Genomic DNA, 14,164 nt, shown 5'->3' on the forward strand with positions numbered 1-14,164 from the left:
GTCCCGTTTTCGAAAATTTTATTTTTCAAAAAAAAATTTCAAAATTTTTTTAAAAATCCAAAAATTATTTTTTTTGAAATTTTATTTTTGGCTTATATTTGAGTTATATAAGTGCTTCTTCACAAAAAGTTTCGTTGAAATCGAATAAGCCGTTTTGGAGAATATCGGATTTGAAAAAAAACGGTTTTATGGCAGGTACCGTAAAAAATCCATTCGGTTCCATTCATTAAGCCGAATAGGGTATGTGTACCAATCAATTGTTGATTCAAAATAAAAATATTTAGCTGCGCATGCTTGCGCACTGCCGAGATTTTGTACTTTGAAAAAAAATGAAGGCAGAAGGAACAAATTTTCTTTAAAAAAAATGTTTAAATTAAAATTGGTATGCCATTTTGTAGAAATCACTTATCCACATCTAAAAACAAAATTTCAAAAAAATACAATGTCCCGTTTTCGAAAATTTTATTTTTCAAAAAAAAATTTCAAAATTTTTTTAAAAATCCAAAAATTATTTTTTTTGAAATTTTATTTTTGGCTTATATTTGAGTTATATAAGTGCTTCTTCAAAAAAAGTTTCGTTGAAATCGAATAAGCCGTTTCGGAGAATATCGGATTTAAAAAAAACCGTTCTATGGCAGGTACCGTTAATAATGATTTTCCAAAAAAATTTTTTTCATTAGAAGATAGACCTTGTTTTCAAACTTACATTTGAATTTTTTAAACAAAATCGTTGGAGCCGTTTTTGAGCAATTACAGCTTTACTGAAATTGGTGTATGACAAGTACCGTTATTTTTGGCCCAAAAAAATTAATTCCAAAAACACCTCTGGAGGGTCTCCAAAAAATGCTACATACCAAATTTGAAGTCAATCGGTCCATCCGTTTAGGATGTAGATCCTTATACAGACAGACAGACAGACGGACTTCCGGGACCAACTTTTTTGGCATTCTCTATAATCGTAATATCATGGAAAAGTGTAATCTGAACTTTTTTTAGATGTGAATTAGTGATTTCTACAAAATGGCATACCAATTTTAATTTAAATATTTTTTTTTTTAAGAAAATCGGTTTTCGGCCGATGATTCCTAAACACCCTGTAAAACAATTTTCTTGAAATTCATTGGTGTAACAGCCCTGGAAATTTCCTTCAAATTAAAAAAAAAACTGTACCGCTACCTCAATCCGTTCAAAAGTTATGATTTTTGCAACGAGATAAGTCATTTTGGACAACAGTGTGGCGCTAGGACTCAATTCGCTGTGGGGAAAAAGTTATAGCCATAAATGTAGAACATAGTAAAAATAGGTAATAGACGGAGAAACGACCGCCGAATTACTGAGATCATACGGATAAGGGATAAAATTGGTGTCAAATGAAAGATAAGTTGATAGAGAAAATAAAAAAAATAGGGTGACCGCTTTTAAAATGGTAACTTCTATGTGGCAACCCTATTTTAAAAGAAATAATGGTATATTACATATCTTTGTAGTATGATCAAATAAGAACATTTTTTAAATGCCAAACGAAAACTTAGATGGTGAAAAAATTAACAAAATAATATAAGAAATGATGGCCTTCAAATATGGCAACCCTATTAACGTTAAAAAAAAAAAAAAAAAAAAAAAAACAAAACAAAATCAAAAAATATTTTTTGAACAACAGATTACAATTTTGTATCCACTGAAAGGCTCAACTCTATACCAATCTTTAGCTGACAAAAAGACGATCAAGTACTCGGGAACCTTACGGAAATCCTAAGAAATACTTTACAGCCAAAATGTTTGATATCATAATATGTTATCTTCTTACCTTCAACTCTTTCAAATTCCATACTTTTTGTAATAGTTTTTCTGTGTTTCTTAACATTTGCGTAAGGTTGCTCGTCTTTTTGTCAGCTAAAGATTGGTATAGAGTTGAGCCTTTCAGTTAATACAAAATTGTAATCTGTTGTTCAAAAAATATTTTTTGATTTTGTTTTTTTTTTTTTTTTTTTTTTTAACGTTAATAGGGTTCCCATATTTGAAGGCCAACATTTCTTATATTATTTTGTTAATTTTTTCACCATCTAAGTTTTCGTTTGGCATTTAAAAAATTTTCTTATTTGATCATACTACAAAGATATGTAATATACCATTATTTCTTTTAAAATAGGGTTGCCACATAGAAGTTACCATTTTAAAAGCGGTAACCCTATTTTTTCATTTTCTTTATCAACTTATCTTTCATTTGACACCAATTTTATCCCTTATCCGTATGATCTCAGTAATTTGGCGGTCGTCTCTCTGTCTATTACCTATTTTTACTATATTCTACATTTATGGCTATAACTTTTTCCCCACAGCGAATTGAGTCTTGGCGCCATATAAACAATTGATCTACGCAAAAATACCTTTCCAATGACATATGACTCATCGTTATTGGTCTCAGGGCCAGCTCCCATACAAAAATTACCATTGTCCTTTAACAGAGTTTAAACGGATTCCATTTATTTTAAGGGAGGAAATCCTTCTGGAATTTTTTATTTTTGCATTATTTTTTTTCCCCCTAATAAATCCATTTACCAACCGAAGAAATTATTTTCAGTGTTCTTAGCCTTAAATGAAGCCTCATAAGTTCCTAAATAGTCCCGAAATCCATGCTCTCCGAGCCTACCATAGTACGAAAACGAAAACGTCCAGAGGGATTGAAAAGGATTCCCTTTAAACAAAATTTGGTTTGAAGTTGCGAAAATTTCTCTTTAAAATTTAAAAGGTTTTGGCCTCAAAACGTATAACAAGAAAATTTTTTTTTTTTTTTTGAAAAATGTTACAGCCGTTTTTTTCACTTTTTTCTCACCTATATAAAAATTTTCGTCAAGTTGTTTATGAGAAAGTCAGAAATCAATAAAACGCTCCTATGGCAAGTATTGTTAACAACAGTCTAAAAAAATATATTTTTAATTTCAAAATTACGACCTTACTTTTGATTAAAATCGTTGGAGCAGTTTTTGAGAAAATTTTCCAAAATATAAAATTTCAATTTCCCCTCTAACCAGAAACTTTTAATTACCAAGTTTGAAGTAAATCGTTTCAATGATTAAGGCTGAAGGTCGAGATAAGGACAGATAAACAGACGGACAGACAGAATTGCGGGACCGAGTTTTTTGGTATATATCTGATTGTTATCTCGAGTTGGATTTTTTTTACGAATCCGAAAATACCTAAAGTACCTATGTATTATTAGGGTGTCCGTTATTTCCCAAAGTGATGTTTTCGGGGGAGACACCCCCTAGATCGAAAGTTTAGGGCCTAAATAAGGGGAATTTAGCAAAAAAAAATTTTTTGGAGGTCATTAACCCGTGCCTCTAGGGTCATACTTTCCCCATACAAATTTGTATGAGAAATTTTTAACTCATACATAAAATTTTTTTTCTCTCGAGTTAAATCATATTTTTTTTTTAATGTTTGATAATTCTGGCTGGAAAACAGTTACTTTAAAAGATCACATTCAAAATTTCCCGTTAAAAAAATTTTTTATATTTTATTTCGGTTTTTGAAATTATTAGCTGTTTTCGTAGTTTTTGCTTTCACCTATCACACAATTTTAAATGCAGTTTTATTGGTTTTAAAATTGCATTCAAAAATTTGTGAATAAATCAAAAATTTCAATTTTTTAAATTTTTTTTTGAAATTTTTGCCGTTTTTATAATAAATAAATATTATTAAATACTTTACCCTTTCTTGTTTGCAACTTTTTTTATGTAATTTTTTAGGCGAATAATTTTTAAACAAAATTCAATAAAAATATTGTAAATATATCTTTTGTAGTTCGAGAAAAATAAATTTAAACGTATAAAAACGGCAAAAATTTCAAAAAAAATTTCAAAAATTGAAATTTTTGATTTATTCACAAATTTTTGAATGCAATATTTGAAAAGAATTAAAAACCAAAAAAACTGCATTTTAAATTGTGTGATAGGTGAAAGCAAAAACTACGAAAACAGCTAATAATTTCAAAAACCGAAATAAAATATAAAAAATTTTTTTAAAGGGAAATTTTGAATGTGATCTTTTAAAGTAACTGTTTTCCAACCAGAATTATCAAACATTAAAAAAAAATATGATTTAACTCAATAGAAAAAAAATTTTATGTATGAGTTAAAAATTTCCCATACAAATTTGTATTGGGAAAGTATGACCCTAGAGGCACGGGTTAATGACCTCTAAAAACAAATTTTTTGCTAAATTCCCCTTATTTATGCCCTAAACTTTCGATCTAGGGGGTGTCTCCCCCGAAATCATCACTTTGGGAAATAACGGACACCCTAATGTATTATATATCGCAAGTAAAAATTTATTTTAAAACTAATATTAATAATTTTTTTTTATTAAAATGCATCTTCTTAATTAAAGAAATTAAATTGTATACTTTTTATGCATACATACATTTGCCAAATTGTATGTGGAAAGTTTTTTTTTTAATTTAAGAAACATGAACCTAAAAGCAATATCATTGAATCGAGTGATGCATTTTATTATTTTTCGAACATAAACTTTATTTTTCTACCTAATATTAACATTTTAAATTTTAAATTAAATTAAAAAAAAAAGAATATTTTCATATAAATGTTGTTTATTTAACAAACGTTTTCGAGAATTCTTCTCATCTTCATGTAAAAAGCAAATTAAGAATATTATTTAAAATTTAAATTTACACAAAAATCAATTTATACAAATTTTAAATTTAAAAAAATTAAAGTAATTTTTAAAAATATCAAATAAAAATGTATGAATTTTGGTTTAATTTGGTTCTTATACAAAATAAGATCAATGAATAAATGCAAAAAAGCCGACGAAAAATACATTTTCCAACCCAAACTATTAAATGCGTTTTAGAATTTTGTCTCAAATATGTCCTTAGTTGTTGATGGTTTCAAAAATTTAAGTAGTGAAGATCGTTCAAATAATTTGTTTTTATTCATATTATTTGTACGATGAATATACATTTCTTCATATGCATTTAATAACTTTGGGTTACTTATTTGTTTTAAGAACGGAAAACCTGCTAGGTTATAATTATTGCTAATATATTCTTATTTGTCTTTTATTTAGTTAAAGAACTCATATAGTTTCCAAGAAAGTAATTTATTACTTATTCAAATTTAGGAAATTTTATAAAATTCAAAGCAAATTTTTCAATTCTGTCTATTTTACGGCAATTTAAATAATTTAAATTTTGTATTTAAAATTCGTCGTTTACCAATTTTAAAATTTGGTTAGGATATTCACCCAGTTGCCAGAACTTTCTGTTTTAATCTTATTTTTACTAATATAAATATTTACAATCGAATTTATTTAAACAGGATGAATAGCATAGTAAAAGTCTATATATTATTGTTTCATGTTTCAATAATATAAGCAAATTTGTCATTGATACTTGCACAATTATTATTGATTTACAAGTATCAGCACACAAACAGCAAAAAAAAAAACACTTGTTTAAATGTTGGGAATTGAATAAAAAAAAAGCACCCCGAAATTGTTTAAATTCAAAGCTTGAAACTTGCAGCTTATTAAAATGTTAACGTAGTCAATTTCAATGGTTTTTTTCCATTAATTAATATTATTTATAAAAGTTTTATTTTCTGTGTTTATTTGGTAAACAAACCATAGATAGATAAATATAGACTTTTTTTGTTTGTTTGGTTTGAAATTGACATTTTTATTTTTCTGTTCTCAATCTAAATTAGAAGTATCAAGACAAACCTTAACTTAAATTTAAAAAATGATCTTTTAATATTATTAATTATAACCAACCACTTCTTTTAGTTAATAGCCTGAAAATAATTACAAAATTTTGCAACAAATTAAATGATTTACATACAATTAATAGATACCTACTCAAATTCAATTAAACCCGTAGGCGTATAGAAAATACCTTACACAAAAAAATAATAAAGAATACATTTCACTCACCAATTACGCCACAAATTATTCCACAAATTTACACACATCATACCTCTCTCAAATATTACATTTCTTGGAATAAATTATTCGCAATAAGCAATTATACATCTCACAAATTTGCATAAAATATAATATAAGAAACAGTTAAAATGAAAATTGCAAATAATAAATTATTTATTTTTGTTTTGTATAAAAAAGATATTAATTTCAATTGGTGTTAGGTAGTTGTTGGTTAAGGCAGCTAATTGAATTGTGGTTAACCGAAATAGCATGTAATTTCCTGAAATTGAAAATTGAGCAGAAGAGAAGATTTGAAACCCTAAAAACAAACAAAAGTGGCAATATTAATAATATTTTACAGGAAAATTTAATGTGCGTCGCGCGTTTGAGAGATAAAATATATACATATATGAAATTGGTGAATTATACACAAGAAGATATACAAATTCATCTCAGGTAGGTACTTTTCTGTTATCATTTTGACTGGAAGTTATTTATGAGCTTAAAATAAAATGAAGGAAAATTAATTTTGACATTTTGGAAAATTTTAAATGTAAATTAACATAAAAACATTTGACAATATTTGTTTTCTGCTACAAATATCTATTTAAAAGTTAGTCGTTTGACTTTTCTTTGAATTAGATACTTAAAAAATATGGTTGATATATAAATCATAATTAGTTATGAGTCCTGCTTTAGTATTGAGTTGCTAATTGTCTATGTGGTAACCAGAATTGTAAAAATATCAATTGAAAAAAAATTATATCAAATTAAAAAAAAATATTAATTGCAACTGAAAAAAATTCAGCATTAAAAAAAAGTAATTGCAACTGAAAATATTTGCACTGAAAATAAAATTATTTAAAAATATTACTGAAAATAAAAATATTTTGCATTAAAAAACAAAAATTCAAAATTTGTACATTAAATTTTTTTTTAATATTCGTCGAATTTCTTACAATTTTGGCTGTTTGACCATACATAGGTACATTAGGTTCATATAGTTTAAATAGCTTTTATCCAAAACAGCTGTAACGATTTTGATTAAAATTTTTTTGTGTAGTATTACAAACAAGAGCCAACTTCTAAAACAAAAAAAAAACTTTGCACGTTATTAACGGTACCTGTCATAGAACGTTTTTTTTTTTTTTGTTTGTTTCTAAATATCTCGTACAATATTAACACGATTTCAACGAAAATTTGTGTACAAAAGCGTTTAGGTAAAGGTAATATTAAAATTTTTAGAAAATTTTCAAAAAACGCATTTTTGGATTTATTAAAAATATTTCAAAAATTTTGTTTTGAAAAATGAATTTTTTGAAAACGGGTTGGTGAAAAATTTTGAAATTTCGTTTTTATGTGTATTTATTTCTTCAAAATGGCATACAAACTTTTTTTTTGAAAAATGCTAGAAATTTTTTATATACAGGGTGTCCCAAAAGTTAACGTCGAAATGCAAACGGTAGATAGGGTAGGTGGTGACTGTTACCACCTACTTTATCTAACGTTTTCGTTTCGACGTTGACTTTTGGGACAACCTGTATAAAAAATTATTTTTTAAAAAACGGCTCTAACGATTTTCGAAATTTTTTTTCTAAAAATACCCCAGTCGTGCATTTTATTTTTTAATTTGTAATGAAAAACAAATGCATTAACAAAAAATGATTTTTTACAACCCTGGTTATATTAAATTTAGACTCTTAGGAATAACCAAAAAAAAAAACACTTAATTGCTAAGTTTAAACCAAATTGCTTGATAGAAGTAGACAGACAGAGAGAAATTTTGTCTTTATTTTTCGAATAAAATTCTTAAGAATGGTAGGGGAAAGCTGGGCATAATGGGCCCCTTAAGGTTAAAACAATAAAAAACATACCAAAAACATGTTAATTATGTTCAAAACAATTTAATTCATTAAATGAACATTTACTACATAAATTAAGGATATATAAAATAAATAAATTTAAAAATTCTTCAATTTGTATTAAATAAAAAAAAAATGGTTTAAAAACCCATTTTGCCCCGTGCATGGGGCAGAATGGGCACAGGTAAGAAACGGTGGGTATTGGGTTAATGATGTTACTGAAACGTCTGCAAATGTTACTCGCTTCATCATCTACATCCTCCTCGCGGGCACAAGAGCAATGGGCCCACTTTCCGTAGGCATGACACCCATCCTTCTGTTGATTCGGAATACAAATGTCCACAATAAAGACATTTTTAATATTTTTCGCTTTCCGAAAATTCTATTTTCCTCTTCTTTTTTATTTTTTCGACAAGCTTTGTTCTTTCTTTGAGGCAGATTTAAAGTTTGGATTTTCAGCCTCAATTGGGACCCATGTCCATTATGCCCCGCCCATTATGCCCCATGTCTTATTTTTTTAAAAAGTTGTCTATATTTTTTTGTCAAGTAACTTAATTAAATAAAATTACTAGATTAAGATAAAATAAATAAACTTACTTTATTCTTAAATGAGAAAAATTAAACTTAAAATGCACTCATAGTCTAAAAAGGTGCATTTTACTTTGATTCAGAAACACATCAACTCAGTTGAAAAGATATTTGTATTCACTACGAACCACAGATATCATTTTCACTCAATAAGGATATTCCCCCGTATCACCACAGATAATTAAAAAAGGACAGATGCAAAATTTGAGTTGCCACTCTATTCAAACAAGAAATACGAGGGGGCCCGACATGCCCCGCTTTCCCCTATATTGCTTGTTTTTTAGCAAAATATTTTAAAAAAAAATATTTTTTTTCTTTTTCCAACTACCTATTCTTAAGATAAAAAAAAAAACATTAAAAATTCTTTGTCAAACAATAGAATTATTATAAACGTACTTCCTTTGGAGGTCGATTCAAAACTGTTTTTTTTTTTTTTTTTTTTTTTATTTGAAAAACAAAATTTAGTTTTTTTCACATTTCTTTTCAATTTTCTTTTGAAATAATATTAAATTTATTCTTTTTTTGAATTTAAACATAAAAACTTAAACTCATCAGTAAGATGCTGTTGTACCCTTCTTATATTTAAACTTTCTAATCAATCTTCACTTTAAGTCGTGCAATTTATTTTACATTTAATTGAACATATTAATTCTATACAAAAAATTAAACACAAAGTAACGAGAGTTTCCATTAAATCTAAAGTTTAATTCTTTCCAAATTGAAAATCAAAAAATCTCTCACTTAATCTGACATCATTATTTATGTGCAATGGCTCCCATCAAATTCATCGATCCACTTCAACCTTATCTCGTTATGATTATGAGTTACGACTTTTAACCTTTTGATTAACCTACATGCAAAATATTTAAAAGTGGATTATGTGCTGTGCAGTCATGAGAATAGACGCATTGTTGCAAATATAGAATTTGCCAACAAAAATTAAAAAAATGTATTTATTTTTTCATCTGAACAATAAATAATGGAAAATCCATAAGTCTGGCAAAACAGGAATTCTTTTATTTAAATAATAATTCAAAAATGTATTAAAAAAATAAAAAAAAAAAACACCTGGTATTTTTCCCCCCCAATTCAAAACGTAGTAACATTATACTCTTAATCTTTTTTCACCAAAAATTGCAAGTCAATTTGTATCTACTTAAAAAAAATTATTTAAAGTGTCTACTTTCAATCATTGTTTTTATTATAATTCAGAGTTACCAGTTTCCTATATCCAAAATAAATATTAAAACTACTCACCGGCTCATTAAATATTCAACCCAAATTTGATAACTTTTTTTTTATTTGTTTGTCTGTGCATTGTCATTAAACTTATATAAATATGTACATGTGTTTCTAAGAACAGCAAACAAAAATAAAAGTGTCTAGTCCAAATTTGCAAAAAAAAAAGCTTATGCAATCAAAGAGTTGATAATAAAACTAGATATTCAAATTCATTCTAAATTGTCTCTCCCTAATAAATGGATCATAAACAGCTGATTTCTATTGAAGATGACAGCACTGGCCAATTCAAACAATCTCAAATCAATTCAATCGACTTAGTTGACTTTGAGTGGATCGTAGTTAGCATTCTTTTAGATTCTCAAAACGAAAAGCCCCCAATTGAAAAAAAAAAGCACTCAATTTGTTGGCATCTCCATTTATTTTTTTAACTTTTCCTTTCACAATACATAATTTGTTGTCTTTTTCTATAGAACAGTCATGCTCTGAATAAAAAAAAAAAAATTTAAATCTAAACTTAGATTTCTGACTTAAACAATAATTGTGTCCAACCAGCTGAGTAAATGTTGTCGATTTTATTTTAAGCTTTCTTTATGACTATGCTAAACTATATTTTCATAAGAACTCATTGCAGGGGTTCCCAATCTAAAATCGACGGATAAGTTGAGAACAAAAATTTTCTTATCGCAATGAGCTTAATACTAGTTAATGTGAAAAAGATCGATAAAATTTTTTGGAAAATTATATTTTTTACAGTGATTTTAATTTTTAAACATTTTCATGTAATTTTCTTAAAAACTTAATACATAAATTAAAAATTTGTAACATTTAAAAGAACAAAATGAATTGGCGATCATACAGTTTTGATAATAATTTACACAATTTAACTTTTACAATATTTCTCAACAGTCTAATTGCTCCAATTAAAAAATTACACTGGTCTGCAAAATTTAACTTTTTTTTTCTCCTTCAAATAATTTTTTGATATTATGTAAGATTAGACTTTCCTGAATCTAAATCTGGTTTCAGAAAAATTCTATCATTTTATTCTAAAATTGTATTTATTTTAAAAAATCACCCTTTTAGATTCATTTGAACTTGTATAAAATTAAAACTATTTGTGGCATTGAGCTGATAATGGAGGACGTATTCTTCATAATATGACCTATCGATTGACACCAAATACATTCATGTTTACTCATTTTTTAAAATACTGATTGACAAAAAAAGCAGGCATTTCGAAATCCTTAGTAAATCCTACATGAACAAAAGCTGCTTAATTAAGGAAAATGTAAAATATCAATGCCTATTATATTTAAAAAGTCAAATATGTAAAGAAAACCAAAATAAAATACATTAAACAAAACTTTTACGTGTTTTGTAATTTTATATACTATTTTTCTATTTAGAAATATATTATTTGTAATAAACCATTCGATAAACTGCCTTGTAAAGCTTCAGATTTGTTTTACTACTACTTTATTTCAAAAAACAGAGCTGACCGAAATTTTTTGAGTTTGGTTTCAAAATCAGCACACTAAAGTCCATTAGAAAAGTATACTTTTGTTCTAGGAAGAAAGATATATTAATTTTTAGAGATCAGTTTCTTTATGGTAAGATATGCCAAACCTACTAAACTTACTTAAATTAAGATATCTCGGAGAAGAAAACAAATATTGAGAAGATTGAAATTAGATTTGAAAGAAAAAAATAAGTTCTTTTATAAATCGTATCAATTTTAATTGAAAAAGATTACATTGTGCCAAAATATTTCTTCGAAAACTGCAAAAAAAAAAATGGGTTTTTGAGATTTTCTAAAGGGAATATCTAAAAAATAGGTCAATTCTGACTTCAGATTCGGAATCAACATACAAAAATCCTTTAGAAAAGTATAGTTTTATTTATAGGAGGATTTCCTTGCAGACCAGTGTTATTTGTTTACGAAAAAGATCGATACAAGATTTTTTCACAGCGATTCTAATTTAAAAAAAAATTTTTAACATTCTGATGTCATTTTGTTAACAACTTAATACATAAATTACAAATTTGTAACATTTTAAAGACCATGGTGAATTAGTGATCATACAGTTTTGATAGTAATTTACACAATTAAACTTTAAGTTATTTCTCTACAATCTATATTGCTTTACTACTTCTCATGCGACCTTCATAATTGCTCCAATTAAAAATCATTGCTGCAATCAGTTTTTGACATGTTCTCAGTTTCGGGTATATAAGTGATTTTCATGGATAGACTTCCTTTCTATTTCATTTGTTAAAGCGAATTATATGAATGAATTAAAACTAGTTTTGCAAAATTACCTTAACGTAGAAACGTAGAAATTTAAAACTATCGAAAAAAAATGTCGCTTAATACATTCTTAAGGGAAGGTATCGATATAAAAATATAATAAATTTAAACAAAAAAAAAATGAGAAAAACAGCACAAGTCCATTCCAACTCATTTCGAGAAATACGCATTTTAAAATTTTGTTCCCCATACAACTTAATAATTAAAAGCATAAAATTTATTTATTTTTTCAGCACGGCATAAATTTCTTTTATAAAAATAAGGATGCCATCAGATAGTGCTCCGTTAATACTACAAAACCTCATCATTACTTTATTTTTGACAAAAAGTGGACATTTATCGTTTTTGGTCTAGACACTTCAAATATAAACGTTTTTAAGTTGTATACAGAAACAAAACAAACAAATTGTAATGCACGACTGAGTTACACGTACTTGCCCTTATGTTCAAATTTACTTAGAATATTAGGAATTAAAAAAAAAAACTTAACATAAAATTTGTTTTTAAATGTTTTGATCTGCAAATGAAAAACCTATGCCATTTAAATTTTTGTATTATACAATAAATTTTACAAAAATGTTTTTTGTTTTTAACTTTATTTAACTTTAATATTAACGTTTCTGTACCTACAAAACAAAAAATTGTTGAATTTCGTCGAGTCGTTCAAGATCAAGCCAGAAAGCAATAAAATTGTTTTATGGCAAGTAATTTGCAACAGTACCTACACAAATTTTCTTTTATTCAAAATCTTAAGATTTATTTTTGAGAAAAATAAACTTTCCATCCTGGTTCCTGGTCAAGTATCATAATTTTTTATTCTAAAACCCCAAAACTATTCTGTTTGAAGCAAATCGCTCTTCAAGAAATTAAGAAGATTTGCCCACTTAATTTAATGTGGAATCCTCTTGTTTTTAGGTGGTATTTTTTCTCCGTGTAGGTATTTTATTTTTAAGCATAATATTTTTATGCATATCAATATTTTCAAAAAAAAATTCGGAAAAACTAAAAAAAAAATTTGTTTTATGAATTTCGTAAATAGTTCAGTCAATGGGGAAAAATCCGAAAAAAAAGTTGTGACGTCAGCTAAGTTTGAATGCAGTATTTGAGAAGGGTTTATCCTGAGTACAAATCTCAGTTTGCGTACTGTTTGGTATTGTGGGGCGTCCACCATTTTAATAAACGCATTAGCCTTAATATCTCGAGAACGACTTTTGATAAAAAGAAATTAGCTTTTTACGTTTCAAATAAGATTTGTTTTATGCAAAAATTTTTAATTTTCAAAAACAAAACATTAACACCTGTATCTTCTATTTTAAACGATTTTTTAATGTTCATTATTTTAATCAATTTTTCGGAAACAGGGCATTGAACCTCTTTTTAAATTGGGCTTAGCTGTTGACAACTACAAAACAGCTTAGGTACCTATTAACTTTATTTTTATAATTTTTCCAAAAATATTGTTTTTTAAACAACTAAAATGAGTTTTGATTTTTTTATATAAAACTGTTTATAGAGATTAATTTCATCTTATTATACATACAAATTATTATTATGTTTGGACTTTTTGTAAAAAAAAAAACATGCTTAAGGTGTTTTGAAGAATTTCAAATAACATGCAAATTGTTTTACATTCCATTATATCATGTAAACTATTTAAGAATTTCATATGAAAGACATTTATTATATTTTGTTACGAATCGACTAAAAAATTAATGAAAACAACAGAAAATACGTAGGTATAATAAACATTCACAATTCTAAAGAACACAAAAAATAACAACCACCTCAAACCAAATAGTCGAATGGAATTCAAAATTCTTGTTTGGATCGGTTTCGTTCAATTGTTTTCGACCAGGGGTGACAAATTATTTGCCTCAGCGAAAACTTGACTTAACACCAAGTTAGATAAATCGTTTGTCTGTTTGTATATATATATTGTTCAAACTTGGTTGTTAGCAGTTTTTAGTGATTCCCTAGAGGAGAAATTGAAATTTTTTTTAGGACCAAAACTAAAGGTACTTTAAAAAACGGTATTTTAAAAAAATATTTCAATTTTTTTTTTGAAAAATCAATTTTTTGAAAACAGCTTTGTGAAATATTTCGAAATTTTGTTTTTAAGTGTTATTTATTTATCTCTTCAAAATTACCAAGTTTTATTTTGAAAAATGTTAGAAAATTTGTATACCTATACAAAAATTATTCTTTTTTCTTAAAGGCTCTA

At 26.5% G+C, this 14,164-nt stretch overlaps 1 protein-coding gene across 1 annotated transcript in view; it reads left to right on the forward strand.

The window, feature by feature from the left end:
* LOC129905900 (calcium release-activated calcium channel protein 1) overlaps positions 1-14,164 on the forward strand; it is a 67,250-nt gene that overhangs the window by 10,969 nt on the left and 42,117 nt on the right. The window lies entirely within an intron of this gene.

The sequence above is a fragment of the Episyrphus balteatus genome, chromosome 1 (assembly GCF_945859705.1).
Source record: "Episyrphus balteatus chromosome 1, idEpiBalt1.1, whole genome shotgun sequence".
Taxonomy (NCBI): domain Eukaryota; kingdom Metazoa; phylum Arthropoda; class Insecta; order Diptera; family Syrphidae; genus Episyrphus; species Episyrphus balteatus.